Source organism: Lactuca virosa, chromosome 8, assembly GCF_052849685.1.
Source record: "Lactuca virosa cultivar CGN04683 chromosome 8, Lactuca_virosa_CGN04683_v6, whole genome shotgun sequence".
Taxonomy (NCBI): Eukaryota; Viridiplantae; Streptophyta; class Magnoliopsida; order Asterales; family Asteraceae; genus Lactuca; species Lactuca virosa.
The window spans coordinates 25,897,066-25,917,117 of record NC_136433.1 but is presented as its reverse complement, the minus strand read 5'-3'; the positions used below and the strand labels follow the sequence as shown (position 1 = coordinate 25,917,117).

The 20,052-nt window shown below is 41.5% G+C and overlaps 1 pseudogene across 1 annotated transcript; it reads right to left on the bottom strand.

The window, feature by feature from the left end:
- Window positions 1-1,556: 1,556 nt before the first annotated feature.
- Window positions 1,557-4,142, bottom strand: LOC145129820 (scarecrow-like protein 9 pseudogene; annotated as a pseudogene). The gene is made up of 2 exons (XR_013717673.1): window positions 4,054-4,142; window positions 1,557-3,737 (listed from the first exon to the last, which is right to left on the bottom strand). The product of XR_013717673.1 is annotated as a scarecrow-like protein 9 pseudogene (transcript).
- Between the last annotated feature and the right edge of the window lie 15,910 nt (window positions 4,143-20,052).

Sequence of the window (20,052 nt, the reverse complement as noted above, 5' to 3'; positions counted from 1 at the left end):
TCCTTGTGTGTCATTAAATACTTGGGACTTAATGTCAACCAACAATTAAGTCGTAGACCTTCATAACATCTTAATCTTATGTGAAATAAGTTATATATCATGTTTTGGTGTCATTTGATAGAAAATCATTGGTCACATGTTGTAGAAATACCAATCTTACGACTATGTCTCCATTGTTGTTTCTATTGAGTATTTAGAGTTTATAGTCATCTAATATCCAATTTATGGATGTTAATTTCATGTTAATCATGCTAAGAGTTATTTTTAGAAGTAACTTATTCATCATTAGGTGCTTAAGAGTCTATTGGTGTCACCTTTGAAGCATTGGAACCTCATTCAAAGTACAATGCCTAAGAGAGAAAAATATACATATGTTGGTTGTGTGACTAATGCATATGGGGTGTATGTTTTTATAGGAAGCTCGCACGAGCCTTGTGGTACCCCGAATCATTTATTTCACCTCTTTGCATCTTGGTTTATCGGTTCTGGAATTGCTTTCGGTTACTTCCATTAGTACCCTAATGATGAGTAATGAATGTTAAATCGGTTTTTTTAACTGTGGTCAAAAACCCGAATTGGTTTTATTGAGAACCAATTAGGTTAACCCAAGGTTGTCAAGATCAGGATCCTACGTAGGATCGTTTTTTTGGTTTGCAAGATCGGGATCGTAAGATCGAGATCGGGATTCTAAGATCCCACAAAATAAAATATAATTTTAACTTATAATTTTTAATCATGAAAAATATTTCAAACATTCAATTTTTCGTTCAAAAGTTATAAAAACTTCAAAATATTAGTTATAAGTCACAACACAAAATGATAAATGGTAAATTGGTAAAGGGTAAAAGACATAAAATGGTAAAAAAAAAAAAAAAAAAAAAATCAAGGAAGGTAGGATCGGATCGGATCTCGATCCTACGATCTTACGATCCTACCTGCGATCTTACCCGAAATACGATCCGTTTACGATCCGGATCGTTTTTCATACCTAGGATCGTAGGATCGTACGATCAGGTCGCGATTTTAACAACCATGGGTTAACCAAATTGTCAGTTTGATATAGCTTTTTAAAAAAAATGAAATCTGTTTTTTTTTTTTTTTTTTTTGTGTTTTTTAAAAAAAAAAAAGTGAACCGGACTGGTTTTTTGAACAAAATTTCACTTCAAAAAATCTTGATTATAACCGAAACCGGTTCAGACAAAATCAGATTTTTTTAAGACCGTTTTTTAACCGAGCTCTATTTAGAACCGGTATTATCCGGACCGATTATATTTCCAACCCATTTTAAAATAATCTAAAACAATAATAAAAAATGACCACATTCCATAAATACATTTAAGAAAGTTGCCCAATTTTTTAATTTTTTTGGAAATAACCGCGTTTGAAAAGTGGTTAGTTTCGAACTCATTTTCTATGAAAAATTAGTTTCAAAGATTTGGTTATGAAAAATAAATTCTGAAATTTACATCAGATCATGTTGGAGACTATTTCTCCAACAATTCGTTTGTTGTAGTCTCTTAGTTATTGTTATATATTGCTTATTAAATGCTATAACACATCGGAATCTTGTTCATTAATTATTCTGAAATACGAGTTTGTACATTAAGTTTGGCACTATTACATAATTATTCATTACCCCAAATGTCACTTTAACTCCATTCTAAACAACTACAACCTACCATCTTCCCTTCTTCATAATCATATTCATATTCATATTCATATACAACCCCATTCAATAATCAACATGGTTTCCAACAAGAAATCGCATACAAAATCCTTCCTTTCCACCCCTGCAACATCCAACCACCATCTTCATCAATCACAAAATCTTTATGATACCCTAACAACCTCGTCTTCTCTTTAGCCACCTCCAAAATCTTCCGATCAAACGCCACCTGGCGAAACCCCATCCGTTGATTCCTCACCTGCCATTGTTTATAAGTCTCAGGTCTCTCAATCCTTTCACCACCTTCACACGCAATCACATTCATGGCTTCACGTCCCCAAATCGTCCTCTCAATCAACATCCTTTCTTCAACCTCACGCCCCACATTCGCCTCAAGCAAATCAAACAAAGATGAAAAGAAAAACAAAGCCTCTCTAAATCTTGTCACAAAAAAAGGCGCGTTATATGATCCATTCACAATCCCTTGTATAAAGATTTCTGGATTCGTTTCTTTAATTAGTTTCAAAACCTTATTCCTCGGGCTATCATTATCCGCCATTACTGTCTCATCAAGTAAGTTTCTTAACCTGTAAGGACAATTCACAATTAGGGTTTCTTCACTATCAAGTTCAAGATCTTGGAGTGTAATTGTTTCCCATTTTTGAGCTATGGCTTTGAATTTGAACTTTACACCGAACGTTTCCGCGTAATTGGATAACCGGGACCCGGTTTCTTCGACCCGTTGTGAAGGTCGGAATCCGGGACAGGGGAAGTCGATTCCGGTGATGCGCAATTCCGGTGGGCCACCCGGTCTAGACGAGAGACTTTGGATTACAGAAGGCCATTGGAATCCGTAAAAGATTCCGAAATCTATAATATGGAGTTTTGTTTTGTTTTGGGATGTTTGGATGATGGTTTTGTTGGAAACGAAATGTGAGAGTTTAGTGAAGGGGAGGATTCCGAGGAATAAATGGTAAGCTTTTAAGATGTCGATTGCTGATGTGGGTTTGGAGATGAGGGAATTGTAGATTCCGGTTCCGGAGCCAGCCATTCTTGCTTCGAGACCGATGGAAAAGTAATGGGCTAATCTTTGCATTCCGTCTCCTGTTGGTGAAGCGTGTTGTTTTATTTTCTTTAGTAAATCGGTTACACCAATTTGGTCATTTGTGGAAACGGATTGTGCACAGAGGGTTAAAAGTGTTCTTAAATCTACTACTTCTTTTTTACTACCTTGTTTCTTACCACGGGATTTGACCGGTTTTGGTTCCTTTGGTTGACTTTTGAAAGGATGAGTTTTGTTTCCACCACCATATAGTAGGATTTCATCAAACATCTTTGATCTAACAGTTGGTTCAGCATAAACTGCAGATTGTTTGGAAGTTCTTTCATCATCTGAATGATCTTTGGAATGATGATTCTTCTTTCCTCTTGATTCATCTCGAATGGAATTGATTTCATGTTTGATCTCTACCTTGACTATATCAGGAAAACTTAGAATACTCACAGGTGAGTCCACGACATTACTAGTACTGCTTAACGAGGGATGGAATCTAGACTGTGAATCAAAATCGATCAGAGGATTAGGTAAAAGAGGAGAATCAGTAACATCACAGCTAAGATCTCTACCATTAATGTAAGTGATGGATTCTGATGTAGCATATTTATCATACGGAACTTCTTTTTTCATAAGAGCATCATAGAAAGATTTCTCTGTGGCGTGAAGAGCAGCGGTTTTTTGAAGCGTGCAGTTCTTCTCTTCTATATCTTCTTCCATAAGCATCTGGTTTATGTACTTGAGAACTAAGTCACTGAAATCGAGATCTTCATGATGATCTCCTTTATCGTTCAAGGAAGATGGAAGGGTATGATTACTAGTGGCTGAATCAGGTAAGCTTGTAATGGAGTTCCAATCTATAGATGACTCGTTTAGATTCATTGCGTTTAGAAAATTCTGATCCGATAGAATTGAAGCATATTCGTTGCATTTCATCGTATTCAAATTTAATGAACCGTATTCAACCTTCAATCGCCCATCCATGACCATCTATTCAAAACCATATAACCTAAATCCCTGAAAAACAAAACAAATTGAAACTTCAAAATACTTAATTACGTCGGATTTTAACATTAAAATGGAAAAGAAGTAGAGATTTCATTAACTTAAATTAGCAACAGCTGAAGTAAATGAATATCAACAGATGCTAAGCGAGTTCCATGGTTTTCATTTTATAAAATTAGTCGGAACAAATGGAATCAAATACGAAAGGAAATTGCTTCATAAAAGTTAAAACCCTAAATCATTTGTAAATCAAAGGATCAACAGTAATACATAGACATACGAAGCATAAAACAAAAAAGTAGCTTTCGTTGAATATAAGAAGATTTACCAGAGCCAAAACATAAACGAGATCAAGAAAAAAGGTAAAGGAGTCGAGAAATCTTGGTTCTGAAGAGAATTGGGGGGGGTTGACTATTTAAACCAACAGAAAGAACTTGAAACAAGCGAGTGTTAATAAGACAAAATTTGGCGAATGGTCCTTCTAGTTTCAAAAATTAACAATTTTAAGACAACTTTGTAAAACGCTACATCCTAGTTTTATGGTTTTAAAATTTTGCTTGGAAATAAGGTTGTGTTTGTTTTTTTGTCTTGCATTTTTTTTCTTCTTTTATATGTGGGTTGTAGACCATATAGAGACATTAGCCTATATAGACTGTTTATTTTTTAGAATACCGTAAACCTAAAAAGATTTGCGTTTCTTTTGTTTTTACGCAGATTTGGACTAAAGTTTTCTAAGTCATTCAAACATTTTCTATTCTTATTTTGGTAAATGACCACCATCCCTTTCATGTCCTACTCCACTTCATTCATCTTCTCTAGTGGCTATCATTAATGACCAATAACAAATTAAACTGACATAATGTGGATGTGCATCTAAAATTTGAATATCTTTATAGTTTACAAAAGATGTGATTTACCGGGAAAACTTCATGAAAAAAAAGCATCATCTTCGTTGAAATTTTCATCATTATTCTCCAATCGAAAAGGAATAGGTTGATTTAATTCAAAGCATTAAAGTTTGGGTTTTGTTCAAAGCTTCAATGTTGATATTTCATTCAAAAACCTAATTTCTTCCTTGATTTTATTGATTAAAACCCCTAAATTTTTTGAAAATCCGAAACAAAAAAACAAGATAATCATCTCATGACATGTGATTTTTGACGAATCTATCTTCCTGTTTGGTTCCATGATAGTCATTACCCCTCACTCATACGTGTTTGTTGGGGACCTTAATGATCCATTCCTTACTCTTTTCACTTTCTCCACACCCCATTCGTACCCCTTGCCTCAAAAGCTCCCCATTACCGAGGTTGCTTCATAGTAGCCTCTGTTCCACCTCCAATAATACCCGGGTCTCCTACAGCCACTTCGGCTACTACTAGACCTCCTCTTAATAGCTCGAACTTGGTTGTCCCATTATCTCCTAATAAATCGAACAACCCCTTGGGTGATCCTCAAACCACATTCGTTCATCCTATGACTACCCCTAAGCTTGATATAACCAAATCCATTCAAAGACTCAACCTTCATTTTGATTTCTCATACATAGTTCCCCTTAATTATGTCTAAGCTGTTAAAGATCCTAACTTGTTTAATGCAATGAAATATGGGTTTAATGTATTTATTACTAATAAAACTTCTTCGATGTTTGCTCCTTGGCTGATAAGGAAAATATTGTTAACTCCATTTGGTTATTTAAAAAAGAAACAATATGAATGGCTCTTTTTCCTGATATAAAGATCGTTTTATGGATAATGACGAGAGTCAAAGTCCAATAATCTACTTGATGATACATTTAGTCCCACTGTAAAACCATTCATCATTCATATGGTTCTATCTTGTTGTCTCTCTTTAGTCTTGTCGTCTCTCGTCACAAGTCGGTTCACCAACTTAATATGAATAACTTATTTCTTCATGAGCACCTTCAGGAAATGGTCTACATGCAAAAACCACATGGTTTTAGAGACCTAAGATCTCTTAACCATGTATGTTGACCTGTAACGATCCTTATATGGCCTTAAACATGTCATGCATGGTTTCACCACTTCGCCCCGTTATTGTTTTGTACGAATCACTTCTCGTTCATCAATAATATCGGCTTCTCTCATAACTACGTAAATTCTTCTCTTTTTATGTATTGACATGGATCCATGTAACATTCCGATGATGATGTATTGTAACGCTTGATTCAGGTATCATTTATTTCTCAACATTTTAAGGTTTTGGACTGGAACCCGACGAGTTGGGGAGCTCCAACTCGTCGTGTAGGGATCTTTTTGGACGCGGGATTAAGGGTCTACTCGATGAGTTGGAAGGCCCCAACTCGACGAGTTGACGTTGGGGATGAAAACCCTAATTTTTCGCGATTTGTACCCTATTTAAAGGACTTAACCTCTAGGGTTGGCCTCCTTACCAGCCTCCTTACTCAGAGAAAACCCTAGAACCGCCTCCCCTTCTTGTTCATTGAGTTTTGGTGAGTGTTGAGTGATTTTTGGAGATTTTGAAGGGAGTTTTGAAGAAAGAAGTATCAAGCTTGGAAGAGAGATCTTGGATCCAGAAACTCTACATCAAAGATTGCATCTTGGAGGTATAAAGTCATAACCTTGACATGTAGCTCATTAGATCTTATCTTTTGTAGTCTAGGGCTTGGTTTTGGGACTTTGGCTTGGATGTCCAAAGAAAAGAGGTTTCCAGAGGTTGGGGGTGTAGATCTGGCCTCTATAAGACCTCTAGAGGATTAAAGTTGCAAACTTTAATAGCCTCCATGTCTCATTCATGCAATATGTCCACAATGAAGCCTAAAATGACCTTGGAGAGTATTTCACGCATGCATGGACGTAAAGTTAGAAACTTTACGTGATTTGTCCACCTTTGGACATCAGATATGTGTTTTGGGACGATGGGATGAGAGTTTAAGGGCTTAATGAGTCAAGACCTTCCTCAAAGGAACTAGGGTTTGGGTTTAAAGCTTATTAGATGGTCTTTAGGGGTAAAGTTGGAAACTTTACCCTTATAGACGTCTCTATGGTTAGGGATCTGTAGTTTGGGGATTTACATTCGACTAGAAAGGGCTGAATATGTTAAGACTGGGAAAACTCGACGAGTTGGATCAGCTTTTCCTGTTTTCTGGATACTGAGCGAACTCGGTGAGTTGATGAGATAACTCGGCGAGTTGGCTAGGGTTTTTCCCGGTTTTCTGAACACTGAAGGAACTCGATGAGTTTCTAGATGCACTCGACGAGTTGGGCCAACATGGACTGTTGACATTGACTTTTGACTTTGACTTTGACCATGGTTGACCAAGTTTGACTTTGAGGGTATTTTTGGTATTTCGGGATTTTGACAAAGTTAGTCACGTTATGATTGTAGGTAGTTGAGTTGGAGCTGCGAGTTAGGATTGATCTTATCAGTTCAACATTTCTTGAGAGGTGAGTCTCCTCACCATACCAATGGGTCTAAGGCACCAAGGCCGGCCCATTCAGTTAGTTGTAGTGTTTATTGTGGATTCACTACTGATATGTATGGTATGCATGTATATGTGAATGTGCTAGTATTTTATTGACTAGATATGTGAAGACCCCGGGGGGAGCCCATGGCAGTTGGATATTAGACCATGGGGGAGCCCATGGCATACCAGGTAAAGACCATGGGGGAGCTCATGTCAAGTAGTTAAGACCATGTGGGGGAGCCCATGGAACATAAGTATAAGACCCTAGGGGGAGCCCACGGCATCCTGGAGTAAGACCCTCGAAGAAGTCCAGGGCATCCCTATATGTTTATATATGTGTTGTGTAGTATGATAGTTATGTTCTGTGACATGTGGTATGCTTGTTGACTCTGTGTCCTTTACATGGAAGACCCTAGGGGGAGCCCGTGGCAGTTAGATATCAGACCATGGGGGAGCCCATGGAATTCCAGGTAATGACCATGGGGGGAGCCCATGGCATGTAGGTATAAGACCCTGGGGGAGCCCACAACATCCTGGAGTAATACCTTGGAGGGTTTCCATGGCATCCTTATATCTTTGTATGTGTGGCTTATGTGGTTTATGTAGCTGATATAGCTAATATGGATTTTGTGATTATGTGGATTGTGTGGGGTATGCTTTGGGGAAGTCATTAAGCATTAGCTTACAATTTGTTAGTTGTTTCAGGTACTTCAGGATCTAAGGGCAAGAGCCTGGCATGATGGTACGGCGTGTACTCTCCGGCGTTTTATTTGGGGACACTCTGATATTATGAATAAAATGTTTGATGTTATGGATTTTGAAAACAATTGTGATTAGTATCTCATGTTTATTGCAAATGATTTTGTTTTAAAAAAACGAAAAAATTTATTGGAAGTTTGGGCTGTTACAAGTTGGTATCAGAGCCTTAGTTTAAGGGATTCGTGTAACATCCGTCACTTGAGGTATTATTTATTTTAAATACTCATTATTTATTGTTGGACTATGAATTGGATAAGTGGATTATTGAGTTGGACTTTAGGAAAGTGGGTCGTTGTAGTTGGGCTACCCGAAGACGTACGATGGGCATAAGCTTGGCGTATGCGGGGCGTAGTGCAGCGTTGGATTCGGGGGGCTCATGCGCGTACGTGCAACGTACCAATGAGTACGCGCAGCGTACGCGAGCAGACTCAAAACCCTAATTTTTAGGGTTTAAGCCATATAAAAGCAACATTCTGCTCCAAATCCTAGCCTCCTTACCAGCCACCTCGATTCAAAAACCCTAGAAACCCTTTCATACTTCATCCTTGAGTGTATTTCGCCATGTGAAGCTTACTTTGGTGATATGGAGCTTGGAAGAAGAAAGGAGAAGTTGGAGAAGAAGAACTTGAGTATCTTGAGCTCAAGGATCCGAGATTATCTCACCATTTGGCACTCATTGGAGGTATAAAGCTTCCAACTTGCCTCATGAATGCTTAGATATATGTTAATGGAGTTTTGGACCTCCTTAGGTCCCAAGAATGGATTTTTATGATTCAACTTTGTTTCTAGGCTTAGGGTTGCCACCCTTAGTGATAAATGTGTCCCTATGTCAATAAAGTTTTCATCTTTAAGGCTCTTTTGTGACCATGCATGAGTTCTAGTCATTTCCATGGAAGTTAGTTGTTATATTCCAAGTTTGGGTCCATTTGGTGGGTTGCAAGCCACCAAGTAATCGACTTTGTGAGTTAAGACATGTTAATGGACTCAGATCTGTAATTTAGACTTAATGTCTTAAGGGATTAAGTAGTTTTGAAGAATATGGCTTAACGGGGTAGTACGTTGGGCGTACAAGCCAGTACGTGCAATGTACAATCCATGCTAGTTGTACGCTTAGCGTACGAGGTGAGTTTCCTCCTAAGAACGGGTCTAAGGCACCAATATCGGCCCGTTTATGTATGTTAGCATGTGCCAGACTTTGTTCTGATGTCGGGCAGTGGCCGATGTAGGTTTATGTGTTTATATGCTTCCGGACTTCGGTCCGATGTCGGGGAAAGCCCGAGGAATGTTTGTATGTTTGATGTCTTCGTGATTCTTGCATGTGCTTGTTTATATGTTCCAAACTTCGGTCCGTTGTCGGGGAAAGCCTGAGGAATGTTTATATGCTATGTTATATGTTTCCGGATTTCGGTCCGATTTCGGGCGGGGCCCGAGTAATGTTTATATGTTTATGTTATGTGCTTATTATGTGTATTATTGATATGTTGATATGTATACTGAGCTTTGCTCGATGCCGGCGGGGCCCGATGTCGGACTTCGGTCCGATGTCGGGCGGGGCCCGATGCCGGACTTCGGTCCGATGCTGGGCGGGGCCCGATGTAGCGGGCAAGGCCCAATGTTATGTTATGTGATTATGTGATTATGTGATTATGTGTATGGTATGTGGTAGTTTGGGGAGACTCACTAAGCTTCGTGCTTATGATTTTCAGTTTTGGTTTCAGGTACTTCCGGTAGCAAGGGGAAGAGCTCGGGATGATTGCAGTGCACACACCATTTGTTTAGCCTGGGATGTTTATACTCTGATATATTTGACAGATGTTTATGATATTTGGAGATACACGACTTATGATTTTTATATGATGTTTGATAACTATGGTTTTCTTAATGATTTAAAATGAAATTTTTGGACTGTATTTTTTGGATGTTTCGTGTTGGTATCAGAGCCTTGGTTTGAGGCATTCGGGTACACTCTCGGGTGTGTCTGAACTCAAACTAAGGACTTGGTATAAAATTTTCAAAGGAAAAACCATTTTTATAAAAAGGAATTTTAAAAGAGAAAAAGGGTGTGGTGCATGCAATCAGCCGAGCTCAAGTAAGTACTCCCAAATTACCCATACAAGTTTATGTTATAATATGTTTATGATATCTGCATGCTAGATTAGGGCTCAGGATCTAGGAAGGATGCCTTATGTGCCTGTTATACGAGTATGAGCTTTGTGAACTGCATGCTAGTACTGATTAGTCAGTGATATGATGGTCTGATTAGGATATGCTTGATTATGTTTGCTCAATGCTCGAATGCTGCTTGCTTTGTGCTTTTAGGACTTCTAGTTATCTTTAACTAACTAGTAAACGAATATGTTAAGTTAAATATTACGAGGAATAAATAATTTCAGAAGGTTAGGTTTAGCTTTATTTCGCAGCTCTTGTTTGAGTCCAACCGTTGTAGGGTGGGACCTCTCATTCGAAGAATTATCTAGTCTTAGTGATATGTAATGGTATTCGTGAGCTAGTTAGTGGGAGATAGCAGGTACTTCTTATGCAGCTGATGGCGGAGAGTGGGTTGGTGATTTAACTAGGGCAAGCCTAGGATGAGATTAGCACGAGAACAACAGTAGTAGCAGAAGGGACTTGGTGGAGTCAAGGCAGTTCTTGAGGAAAGTACGGATAGATGTGGAAGGTAGTATGGGCCCGTACTAATGAAAGCAGAGGATTCGTACTCGAATCAAGGAAGGCTGAGATGAATCCAAGGAACATGTAGTGTGTGTGATCCCTCGATTTATGACGAGTATTCTGATGTTTGTTATGGTGTATTTTCATAATGGTGACGCTACGCACTAGACCAGTTGGCACTTCGGGAGCCGGTGAGGGATCAGGCTCGAGCTTTGGAGTCGGGCAGCTTGATATGCAGATGAGAGAGTTCATTTCATCTGAGGTCACGCGTAGTATTTTAGACCAGGCTCGTGTGATCTTTGGTACGGTCAAGGAGGGCATCTTGGAGATACTTGATGAGAGGTTGGGTGCGTTCCGCACCGAGATGGCGGCCATGCTAGGGGCGCACACGATGACTTTCAGGGAGTTTTGAGCATGTGGAGCTCCAGACTATCATGGGGCTCGGGACCCCATTGCTAGCAGTAGGTGGTTGGCTGATGTCGCCAACGCCTTATGTACGAGCCGATGTCCCGAGGGGGACAAGGTCCGACTTGCTTCCTGTCTTCTGAAGGACATAGAATGTGACTGGTGGGAGGAGGTCGGACATGCCATTGGAGATGATGCAGCTCTAGATGTGATGACTTGGAGTGACTTTTCGGCCAGGTTCAGGGCCGAGTTTGCACATGTGATTGAGGTGCAACAGCTTGCTCGGGAGTTCTAGGATCTCCAGCAGATGACTGAGACGGTGACGGAGATCACCGCCATGTTTAGGGAGAGGGCCCTTCTCGTTCCGCAGTACGTGGCGGAGGAGGAGATGAAGAAGGTCCGGTATCATGAGATGATGCGGAGTGACATCCGCCAGTTTGTGTGAAGATCCAGCTGCAAGAAGCTGGGGGATATGATTGCCAGGACTCGGGAGAGGGAGCTGGATTTGGAGATGGAGAAGACTAGGAAACCGGAAGGGGTTCAGTCAGGGAGTGCAAGCGAAAAGCCCAAGGTATCAGATCACCGATCGAGGAGCCATCAGGGCCGCAACCGTTGTAGCAAGTACGGCAAGTTGCACGAGGGGGCGTGCATGGCGGGTAGTTCGGGCTGCTTCAAGTGCGGCCGAACAGGACATGTGAGCAGGGACTGTACTGCTACCACCACAATATCAGATCTGATTTGCTTCCAGTGCAATCATAGGGGACACAAGCGGTCCCAGTGCCCGAGTTTATCAGCAGCAGGACAGGTGGCGGCACCCACTCCTGCTACATTGAGGATTACCGACGACCGCCAGGGCCGGTCGGAGGCGCCAGTGGCGAAGAGAAGAGCCTTCCAGTTGACAACAGAGGAGGCATGTGCAGCTCCCAATGTGGTGACGGATATGTATCTTCTCCTTATCTCTTTATTTATGTTGATTATGACTTATGTTTATGTGTTTCGTTATAGGATCGTTCCTTGTGGACGATATATCAGCTCTGGTATTGTTTGATTCGGGGGCTAACCGATTTTTTTTGTCGCTCGTGCTCAGCAAGCGATTTGTAGGAGCTCCAGGGGAGTTGGACTGTCCACTTGATGTAGAGATAGCAGATGATAGGACCGTTCAGTTTGCGAGGGTTCATCGGGGATGTACACTGTAGTTATTTGATGAGCAGTTTTCTATGGACTTAGTCCCCATTCCCCTTCGAGGGAATAAGGTCATCCTAGGGATGGACTGGTTGAGCCCCAATGGGGCAGTGATCGACTGAGAGCAATAGCTAGTGCCTGTTCGGACCCCAAGTGGGCGAGGTTTAGTGATTCAGGGTGAGAGGTCGCATGGTGGACCAACTCTATGTTCCGTAGCAAGAGCGAGGCGCTACCTTCAACAGGGTTGCGCAGGTTATGTCGCCTATGTTATGGATACCCGGGATAAGGGTAAGGCGACTGTGGATGATGTACGGATCGTGCGGGAGTACCCGGACGTGTTTCCAGAAGATTTGCTTGGGATAACTCCAGAGAAGCAGGTAGAGTTCAGGATTGACCTAGTCCCTGGTGCGGCTCCGATAACCAAGGCACCATATCGTTTGGCACCTCCCGAGATGTAGGAGTTGTCTACACAGCTGCAGTAGTTGTTAGACAAGGGATTTATCAGGCCGAGCAGTTCGCCATGGGGATCCCCGATCCTATTTGTGAAGAAGAAGGACGGGTCACATCGAATGTGTATAGATTACCGGGAGCTGAATAAGGTAACGGTGAAGAACCGTTATACCCTCCCGAGGATTGATGATTTATTCGACCAGCTTCAGGGTGCATCTTGGTTCTCCAAGATTGATCTGCAATCAGGTTATCACCAGATGCGAGTCAGGGACGACGACGTGCCGAATACAACCTTTCGAACTCGCTATGGTCACTATGAGTTCATGGTGATGCCGTTTGGGCTCACCAATGTCCCTGCCGCGTTCATGGACCTCATGAACCGCGTGTGCAGGCCGATGTTGGACCGGTCTGTGATAGTCTTCATCGATGACATCTTGGTTTATTCCAAGACTCAGGAGCCGCATGAGGAGCACCCGAGGGAGGTGTTGGAGACACTGAGGAGGGAGAGAGTTTTCGCAAAGTTCTCCAAGTGTAAGTTCTGGTTGCACGAGGTGCATTTTCTGGGGCACATTGTCAACCAGAAGGGTATTCTGGTCGATCCGGCCAAGATAGAGGCCGTGATGCAGTGGGAGGTTATGAGGTCTCCAACTGAGATTCAGAGTTTTCTTGGTCTGGCTGGTTATTATCGGAGATTCATCCAGGATTTCTCCAAGATTGTTGTTCCTTTGATCCGACTGACCAAGAAGTTGGTGACATTCCGCTGGGGGCCTGAGTAGCAGGCAGCCTTCAAGACACTCAGACAGCGTTTATGCGAGGCACCGATTCTGACTTTGCTAGAGGGCGTCGATGACTTCATGGTTTACTGTGACGCTTCGATCATAGGCATGGGTGCGGTGTTGATGCAACGAGGTCACGTGATAGCATACGCTTCGATGCAGTTGAAGCCTCACGAGGCTAACTATCCGACGCACGTTTTGGAGCTAGGGGCTGTAGTTTTCGCCCTCAAGATTTGGCGAAATTACCTCTATGGGGTTCGTTGTACCATTTACACGGACCACAAGAGTTTGAGGTACCTCATGGATCAGCGGAATATGAACATGAGGCAACGCCGATGGTTAGATGTGGTGAATGATTACGATTGTGAGATCCTTTATCACCCAAGGAAGGCCAATGTGGTGGCCGATTCTCTTAGCCGCAAGGCAGTGGCGGAACCGATACGAGACATATATCTGAGGATGACAGTGGTTACTCCGTTGTTGGAGCGGATCAGTGAGGCGTAGGTTGAGGGTATGAAGGAAGAGCGATGTAAGTGTGAGCAGATCGTAGGCCATGTAGCCTCATTTGATTATGACAACCGTAGATTGTTGACCTTGCATCGGAGGGTCTGGGTTCCTTACTATGGCGGGGTACGCCAAGTTCTGATGGATGAGGCTCAGAAGTCGAGATTCTCCATCCATCCCGGGGCGACGAAGATGTATCGGGATCTTCGCCCTGATTATTGGTGGCCCTGCAGGAAGCGGGACATAGCATGGTACGTAGAGTGGTGCCTGACTTGCAGGAAATTCAAGGCTGAACACCAGCGACCACACGGCAAGATGTAGCCGTTAGACATTCGAGTGTGGAAATAGGAAGATATCACTATGGATTTCATCACGAAGCTTCCAAGGACCGCACATAGAGTAGATTCGATATGGGTCATTGTGGATCGGTTGACCAAGAGTGCTCATTTCATCCCGATCCAGGAGAGTATATCGGCTGAGAAGCTAGCCGAGATCTATGTTCGCGAGGTGGTGGCACGTCATGGAGTGCCTATTTCGGTTGTGTCAGACCGAGATGTTCGTTTCACTTCCAGATTTTGGAAGCGGTTTCACGACGAGATGGGTACTCGTATTCACTTCAGCACCGCTTTCCACCCTCAGACTGACGGGAAAAGTGAGAGGACGATTCAGACTCTCGAGTACATGTTGCGTGTGTGCGTATTGGATTTTGGAGGCAGTTGGGATATGTATCTTCTGTTAGCGGAATTTTCGTATAACAACAGCTACCACGCTACCATAGATCGACCTCCCTTCCAGATGCTCTACGGGAGGAAGTGTAGGACCCCAATCTGTTGGGGCGAGGTCAGTCAGAGATTCATGGGGAGTACTGAGGTAGTACTCAAGACTACTGAGAGGATACAGCAGGTCCGAAGTAGGCTCCAGACTGCTCAAAGTCGGCAGAAAAGCTATGCCGACAAGCGATGATCAGACTTGAAGTTTCAGGTGGGCGACATGGTTCTCCTGAAGGTGTCACCTTGGAAAGGTGTCATCCGGTTCGGGAAGCGGGGCAAGCTGGGCCCCAGGTACATCGGTTCGTTCAAGGTTTTGGCTAGGGTAGGTCGGGTTGCTTATCGTTTGGATCTTCTAATAGACCTCAGTCAGATTCACAGTACTTTTCATGTCTGTCAGCTGCGGAAGTGCTTAGTGGATGACTCCGCAGTTGTGCCTTTAGAGGATATACAGGTTGATGACAGCCTGAACTACATCGAGAGACCGGTATCCATTCTCGACAGTCGACAGGAAGACAAAGGAGCTGAGGAACAAGAGGGTAGAGATGGTGAAGGTGCAGTGGCAGCACCGCAAGGGCTCAGAGTGGACTTGGGAGCCTGAGGAGGAGAAGAAGGAGCACTACCCAGAGTTATTTCCAGGCGCAACGGACTTCGAGGACGAAGTCTGATTCAAGTGGGGGAGAATTGTAACATCCGTCACTTGAGGTATTATTTATTTTAAATACTCATTATTTATTTTTGGGCTATGAATTGGATAAGTGGATTATTGTGTTGGACTTTAGCAAAGTAGGCCGTTGCAGTTGGGCTACCGGAAGACATACGCTGGGCGTAAGCTTGACGTACGCGGGGCGTAGTGCAACATTGGATTCGGAAGGCTCATGCGCGTACGCGCAGCGTACCAAGGAGTACGAGCAACGTACACGAGCAGACTCAAAACCCTAATTTTTAGGGTTTAAGCCATATAAAAGCAACATTATGCTTCAAACCCTAGCCTCCTTACCAGCCACCTTGATTCAAAAACCCTAGAAACCCTTTCATACTTCATCCTTGTGTGTTTTTGGCCTTGTGAAGCTTACTTTGGAGATTTGGAGCTTTGAAGAAGAAAGGAGAAGTTGGAGAAGAAGAACATGAGTATCTTGAGCTCAAGGATCCGAGATTATCTCACCATTTGTCACTCATTGGATGTATAAAGCTTCCAACTTGCCTCATGAATGCTTAGATCTATGTCAATGGAGTTTTGGACCTCCTTAGGTCCCAAGAATGGATTTTTATGATTCAACTTCGTTTCTAGGCTTAGGGTTGCCGCCCTTAGTGCTAAATGTGTCCCTATGTCTGTAAAGTTTTGATCTTTAAGGCTCTTTTGTAACCATGCATGAGTTCTAGTCATTTCCATGGAAGTTAGTTGCTATATTCCAAGTTTGGGTTCATTTGGTGGGTTGCAAGCCACCAAGTAATCGACTTTATGAGTTAAGACATGTTAATGGACTCATATATGTAATTTGGACTTAATGTCTTAAGGGATTAAGCAGTTTTGAAGAATATGGCTTAATAGGGTAGTACGTTGGGCGTACAAGCTAGTACGTGCAGCGTACAAGCCATGCAAGCTATACGCTTAGCGTATAGAGGAGTACGCTCAGCGTACTCTCAGAATTTTGGGCTTCACGTCTTTTGGGCCTCGGACTGGGACAAATCTTTGGACCTATCAGCTATTGGGCCTTAATGGGCCATCAGAAGTGAGTTAATGGGTCAAGGACATGTTTGGGCTTAAGGGAAGGCGCATTTGAGGAGTTGCACCCAATTTAGAAATTTGGGCCATTCGTGGGCCTTTAGTGGGCCATTAGTGGGCTTGGAGAAATTAGATGGAATTGGGACTAGGTTATGGTCCAAGTTAGACCATGGGTAAAATGGTCATTTTACCCTAAGAAGGATTATGGATTTTGACTACGGGCGTGTTTGGCAAAAGTAGCTGTTAGCTGGAAGCGGTTAGCGGGTAGCTGGTAGCTGGTAGCGGGTAGCGGGTAGCATGTAGCGGGTAGCTGGTAGTGGGAAGCTGTAGCTTTTACTTGTTATATGAGTGTTTGGCAAAAGTAGCTGGAAGCTTTTGAAATATATAAAATTACATAAAAGGACAATTGATTAAAAATAAACAAATATATAAATATATTTTTAAGGGTAATTATGGAAATTGATTTCAAAAGCTCGGTAGCGTTTTGTTAAACGCTACATGAAGTAGCTTTTAGATTTGGAGCGTTTTGTTTAAACTAAAAGCTAAACGCTCGTACTGCCAAATGAAGATTTTTGTATAAACTAGAGCGTTTTGTCAAAAGCTAAAAGCTAGAAGCTCTCAAACGCTTCCAAAAGCTTCGTGCCAAACATGCCTAAGTGTTGTTGTAATGATAGTCGAGGAGTCGTTAGAGCAGCCACTAGAGATTCCTTACCGTGAGATTCAGCACTCAGCTTTACAAGGTGAGTTTCCTCCTAGGAACGGGTCTAAGGCACCAATGTCGGCCCGTTTATGTATGTTAGCATGTGCCAGACTTCGTTCCGATGCCGGGCAGTGGCCGATTTAGGTTTATTTGTTTATATGCTTCCGGACTTTGGTCCGATGTCGGGGAAAGCCCGAAGAATGTTTGTATGTTTGATGTCTTCGTGATTCTTGCATGTGCTTGTTTATATGTTCCAGACTTCGGTCTGATGTCGGGGAAAGCCCGAGGAATGTTTATATGCTATGTTATATGTTTCCGGATTTCGGTCCGCTGTCGGGTGGGGCCCGAGGAATGTTTATATGTTTATGTTATGTACTTATTATGTGTATTGTTGATATGTTGATATGTATACCGAGCTTTGCTCGATGCCGGGCGGGGCCTAATGTCGGATTTCGGTCCGATGTCGGGGGGGGCCCGATCCCGGACTTCGGTCCGATGCCGGGCGGGGCCCGATGTAGCGAGCAAGGCCCAATGTTATGTTATGTGATTATGTGATTATGTGTATTGTATGTGGTAGTTTGGGAGACTCACTAAGTTTCATGCTTACAGTGTTCAGTTTTGGTTTCAGGTACTTCCGGTAGTAAGGGGAAGAGCTCGGGATGATTGCAGTGTTGGATTAGTGTCTAAGTCCATAACTATATTTGGTATGTACTTGACCCGGTTGGCATGGTCCATTTGGGTTGCATGACATCATGCATTTGGATAGACTAAAATGAGAGAAATAACACTTAAGGTTTGGTAATATATTATAAGTTCTAATATATTAATAAGATTATTTAATTAGTATTGGTCAAGAATTAATTTGGAATTAATTAAGTGATCAAAAGGAGACTAATTAAATATATGGGTTGATTGTGTAAATCATCCATACGTGTATAGTGGGCTAATGCTCCATGGATTATCGAGTTGGGCTAAAACCCATAGGATGCTCCATGGTGTTTTTGTACCCATGGATCATGGAAATGAAAGGCCATGACAATTAGGGTTTACATGGTGTAACCCTAATTGTGACAAACTATATAAGCATCTTATTCTTGTCAAAATCGGCCACCATGTGAGACCATGTGAGACCAAGAGAGAACAATGTGTGTATGGTGAGGGCTAGCCGATTTCATGAAGTGGTTCATTTCTCTCTAAGTTATTCCAAGTGTATTTGATGTTGTGTGAACCATTTGAGGTGTCACACTTGGGGCACTCGGCTCTTAAGCATCAAGGAATCAAGCTACATAAAAAGGTATGTCTTTAAACTTGTTTTATTACCCAAGTATCAAAGATTGTATGCTAGATAGGGTAATACCTTGGAATATTCATATTTGCATGTATAATAGAGAAAACATAGATCCAAGGTATTTAGGGTTGCATGTACACCTTAGGAGTGTTAGAATGCTCAAAACCCAACAGTGGTATCAGAGCCTAGGCTTATTTTCTTGTTATACTTGCTAAAATTGCTGAAAAATCGAAGTTTTTTGCTGTCTGAACAGCAGACTCGCCGAGTCCATAAAGGGACTCGACGAGTCCAAGGCAAAACTCATCCAACTCGTCGAGTTGGTTCGTGCACTCGACGAGTTGGACCCCCAGACAGCATATCTTCGACTGTTTTGGCTGGAATTGGACTAGGAACATTACCCTAAGCTGTTTTTGAACCTATAAACCTGTTTTTAATGTGGTAATGTTCATTCTAATCCAATTTCAAAGATAATTGTCAATAGATTCATGTTTTGTATTAGTTTAATGGTTAGTCTAATTACATGAAAAAGTTTGATTGAATTATCTTGTTCTTATGAGTTGCTTAGATTAATAGAAAAGTTATGTGAAATTGTTGTTTTCAATCCATTTTAATCTAAGAGTTGATTCTAAAATGTGTTTTTGTAACTTGTCCTCAAGTCACATGAAAAGTCACATTTAAGAATCATAAAACTCATAAATATTTCATAAGTTATGAATAAAGGAAAAGTTACATTCTTTTAATAGTTTAAAGTCTTCCATAACTTGTCCTCAAGTTATGGAACTTGAAGAGTTTTTTGTATTAAAACTACTTTAAACACATAAGTTATGGAATTGAATAGTTTTGAATAGTTTCAAAACTTGCCCTCAAGTTTTGGAATTTGAGAAGTTTTCCCTTATGACTACTTTAATTCCAAGTTAAGCCCTTAGAATTTTAAAAGTTAAAATTCAACCCTTATACTTTATAGTATTATAAGTTAATAATATATATATATATATATATATATATATATACATATATACATATACATATATATATATATATATATATATATATATATATATATATGTATGTATAAGAGCAAGTCAGTCTTACCGTTAGTAGGCCTCATTCACGAAGCCGACCTATAAGGGGGTATAAGGTTACCGCCTATAAAATGGCAGTTTAATGGGTGTCCACTCTCACCCACCGCTTCCTTGACTGGTGGAGGGTCGTTAGTCGAACGGGTAGGACAAGGACTATAATTATCTCTTCATTATAAGTATAATGATAAATACTAAGTAACTAAACACTTATAAATTCCCAATCTTAGTTACTTAGGAAAATTTGAATAAGGTGCTAATCCAAAGTAGGCAAAGGGTTTCTTAAAGTTTATCATAGCACGGTGGAGCGTGTGTGGTTAACCGGCACAGCGGTTGAGTGATAAACATTTAAGAGTACCAAGTAATTTGCATGGTTACTTCACACCTTGTTTTGTGATCCTCAGCATCCCAGTCACAAAACCTGAATAGCACACTCGAGATTGAAACATGCCATTGAACAGTTCAATGAATCTCAAAAGATCTAGGAGTTTCAAATCCAATTAAAACCTAATAAATTATTTCGTTTTCATGGTGGAAATTGGTGAATCGTCATTCGCCTACCTTCAAATATTT